The sequence below is a fragment of the Podarcis tiliguerta genome (genome assembly GCF_965153285.1).
Source record: "Podarcis tiliguerta genome assembly, chromosome: 1".
Taxonomy (NCBI): Eukaryota; Metazoa; Chordata; class Lepidosauria; order Squamata; family Lacertidae; genus Podarcis; species Podarcis tiliguerta.
Window position 1 is genome coordinate 57,750,419 of NC_139534.1, and position 4,321 is coordinate 57,754,739.

The following is a 4,321-nucleotide window of genomic DNA, read 5'->3' on the forward strand; positions in this document are numbered from 1 at the left end:
CATGAAGTGAAGCTGTTTCATATATTGCAAAACCAGGTGGTAAGTGAATGGAAGGCTTATCTCACAATTGATCTTGCCCCTGAAATTAGGGAAGCCCAGCAACTATTCTGTTCTATTTTGACTTCTTTGTGTTGGGTTAGTTAGTATAACCCCTTGCATTGGGCCAATGATCTGCAGAATTATTTCAGATTGAAGATGAAACTCTTACAAATATCACCAGCCATGTAGTGTGGCATATTACAAACACCCAAGTGACTGCTACGAAGTCAGCTTTGCAACCAAAACGTTTGTGCCCTTCCCAGCAGTTCAGCTGGTGAGCAAAGAGCACTTGTCGTCAAGAATACACAAAGAAGAGTTTGAATGCAAGGCAACGAGTTTAATGAAACAGGGAGTTTGAGTGATTTAGAAATATTATAGGAGGTTTCTTCAAGTTTTGTAGATCATGATGGATGCACTCTAAAGGAAAGATGGGGCTCCTTGATCAGCGAGAAGGAAGGGATGCAGCTTGCAGTTGGCTTTGTCTGGCTGTTGACCTGTAGGTTGCTGTAGATTTCCTTTGAAAACTGAAGCTACTGGATTGAGTCGCAGTTCTTCATCACATTCCTCTGAAATTGAAAGAACAGAGGAAAGGTCAGGATAAAGTGCCAGTGTCATCCCAACCTAACAATATGGGCTATATATATTGTCTAGAAAGATGATTAAGTTTTTTAAAAAGTTTTTACATCCTTACTATACTGGTGCTAGCCTTGATCTGAGTGGTATAGGAGCACTGTGCCTCTTATTCATATATTAGAAACCAGAATACTACTCACACTGATATCCACCTGTTACTTTTCAATGGAATTCTGTTTGTGCAGCAGGGCTTCCCCTCCCCCTCCCAGCCCACTCTCAAAATCTCTTCTGAAGGATCCTCCAATCCTCTGGAGAAGATTTTGAAGGCATATGCGTGGTGGACTACAGGGGAGAGGAGGGAAGGGGGAAGTTTTGTTGCACAAGTGGAAGTCTTCTGGACGGGCTGAACAGCAGCTTAGATACAACCCAAAGACTCATGGGTATTCACTGGCATTATACCAAACAAGGGAGTCAATAGGCTGGTCAGTTGGGAAAGAGGACGGGACTCCTGTACCTTTAACAGTTGTGTAGTAGAATTTCTGCAGGTGTAGCAAGTGACAACTGCTGGAATTCCTTCATCTAAACAATTATTATAGGAGCAGGAGCCACCTGGTGGCCACCCTAGTTACACCTCATGAGCACCACTTTGTCCGCTGAATTAGACGAAGGTAGGACCTTCAGTCATAATTAATTCAATATTGGTATCTTTGTTTAGCTCAGTGGTTATCAAACTTTTGGGTCACATACACACCCAGGTCCCATGAACTCATTCCCAGCATCCCCTATAAAAAGCATCATTCAGAACACTGCTTTGCACAACCCACTAAGGAAGATAAGAATGCAATAAAATTCAAAACAGTGACAATTAATTGCACAATTATTCAAAATAGACTGCTCCCAGCTGAAAGGCCCATTTCCACCTGGCCTAGGGGGTGGGGCCCACACTCACCCTGAACAGCTAAAAGAGGCTCCCAGGAGGCCACTGGGACACTGCTGGAACAACTCTTGGGTTGGGGCAACTGGCTAAAATGTTTTAAATGGTTCTAATTTTGGTTGCTCTGCTTCATTTTTGTTGGGTTGGTGTTGGTTAAATGTTTAGTTGTTTTTTAACATTTGATATTTTGTTGTGTTTTATATGTTGCAAGCCACCCAGAGTGGCTGGGGAAACACAGCCAGATGAGTAGGATATAAATTAAAAATATTATTATTATTATTAAAATCCAGTTAAAACTATTTAGTTGAATTAATTCAACAGTGGAACCTCTGACTTAGCCAGTTATCTCATAGATACACAATTATGCTGTACAAATAGTCCACCACCTGAAATATGAAGGTTGAAATGTGAATTTAAAAGTGAAAGGATTGCATGCATGCGTGCAAAGGCGTACCTAGGCTCCCATGCTCCCTTGGCAAGGAGCTATATCGTTGACTCCCCATCCCCACCACCAAATCCTTTCCACCTTTGGCAAGGAGATGCATCAGTGCCTCTGAAGCCAGGAGAGAAAATGAACCACGAACTCAAAAGGTTTGCTTTTTGTTGCCTTTCACCCCTCACCGCTGACTTCCCCCATGAACATCAAGGTTAGGCTGTGTCTGCTGTGCCTCCCTTTCTCCTCCTCCTCCTTCATCTGTCCGTCTGCCTCCCTCCCCACCTCAGCTTCCCATGGTAGAGACTGGGAACAAACTATTTCTCCTTCTCCCCAACTCCCCACAAATGACCTAGCTTAATTTTCTAGATAGTTGTAGCAAAATATAATTACCACCACAGGAAGCAGAGTTGCTTTTTGTATAAGGCTTAATTCGCCGACACATTCTTTCAATTTAAATACAGCATTCTTGGCATCACTGTCCTCTGTGTGCTTAGAAACTTCTTTCTCAACTTCATCATCTGATTTAAAAAGCACCGTTTTTACGAAAGACTTGACAGGCTCACAGATGGAGAAAGCTGCATTAAAGCAAAACAAACAAACAAAACAAAAACACTAAATAGCTGGCGATTTAAGAAATAACTTTTCACATACATTTTATTTCAGATCTTTGGAGTTTTAAATGTATAATGACAATAGTAACTGGGAAGAGTATATGGCCTGATTATTTTTATTTATTGCTTGTTAGATTTATATACCATCCTTCAAAAGATCTCAGGGCAGTTCACAAGATGAAAACACTAGATAAAAGCACAAATAAATGGTTAACACAGAAACAACAAAACCTCCCACAAACACATTTAAAAGGCTGTACAATATTATCAGGAAGGGGGAATGAGAAGAGAGAAATATAAAAGAAGAAACCTTTTCCGCTTATAGCTTCCTAATAAGCAAATTCTGCCTAAAATGCAGAGGCTGAGTTGCAATATCTCAGTAGGAACACAGGCAGCTGTGTTATACCAAATCAAGCCACTAACTTAGTAGTGTGTACACTGACTGGCTGTAGCTCTGCAGAATTTCAGGCATGGAGTCTTTGCCAGCCCTGCCTAGAGGTGCTGGAGACTGAAACTGAGACCTTCAGCGTGTAATGCAAATGTAGCAATGTCCGAAGATCAATTAGATATCAGTAGAGAATGACGTCCATGATTGCCAGTCAGTTATGCTAAGCTCTGCGTCTCCCTGCCATTGTTTTGCGACTGGTTCTGTGACAGTAATTTTCAGCCATGTCAGGTGGGACTTGAGGGGTAGAAACCCTGCTCAGCAGTGTTTTCAGGCAGAGAGTCGTGCATGGCATTACTGATGCTTACCAGAGTTGCAGCTACATGCCAGGATGAGGAGCAGAAAGAGAAGGGTTGGCTTCATAGCAGCAAGGACCGCTTCCTAGAAATAGTTGAAATGCTTTGTGACTTCCTTTGGAACCTAAGGTGCACAGCCAAGAAAGAAGGAGATATATAAGAGGCTATAAGACTGACTCCTCCCTCAGCAGAGCATGGCAGGTCACCAGACTTCCTTCGCTCTTGTCTTCCTAGTGCATTTTCTTAGCAAGGACACACAGGCAAATATGCCCTCCAGCCAGTTTCAGATATGCAAGCCTCTGTTCTGTTCTCTGAAGCTATGACACGTTGGAGAGTTCGAGGAAACCAAGCAGCCACAAGGACTGCCATCTGCACTGGCAACAACTATGACCAGACGTAGTTGCACACAGCATAGAATGAGTTGGAATTTTCTAACCCCTTTTTAACAACAAGAGCTGTTTCAAATCCCCCAAGAGAAATAACAACACCAAGATCTGCTGAGCTGGGTTTTCTCTAGAATCCTCGTATCTGATATATTTCAATAAAATGTCGTTCACTATCTCTATCAACAATAAAGCAGGAGCACGGAAAGGATAATGTTTTATTTCAAACAATTTCTTGGGAAAGCAATGGCAGAGGTGAAGAAATCAGTACTCTTACCCAATCATCTTTAAGGCATCTAGGACAATACCAAACCTTACACACATTCCTCTGATACTTAGTAGGCTTCATCCACTCAGAAGACTACTATGCCTGCAAATTTCATCCAGTTTTGACACATTAAACCCATTTGCTGATATCTCCATTATAATTTATGGGGAGACAGCTGAAGCTTTGGAAAACTAACCGAAGCAAGGCTCCTCTTCAGATCTTAAATTAAGTTTGAGGACATTACTAGGCTTCAGCCTGAGGCTCCAAAGTGGGCTTAACCGAGTGATTTGTTTTTACACCCCTAATCTGTATGCAATGGGAAATTTGTTGTGACAG

The 4,321-nt window shown here is 42.1% G+C and overlaps 1 long non-coding RNA gene across 1 annotated transcript; it reads right to left on the reverse strand.

The window, feature by feature from the left end:
• Window positions 1-355: 355 nt before the first annotated feature.
• On the reverse strand, window positions 356-3,486 carry LOC310670121. Its single transcript, XR_014507530.1, has 3 exons — window positions 3,347-3,486; window positions 2,373-2,557; window positions 356-605 (listed from the first exon to the last, which is right to left on the reverse strand). It is a non-coding gene; the product is annotated as an uncharacterized lncRNA (long non-coding RNA).
• Between the last annotated feature and the right edge of the window lie 835 nt (window positions 3,487-4,321).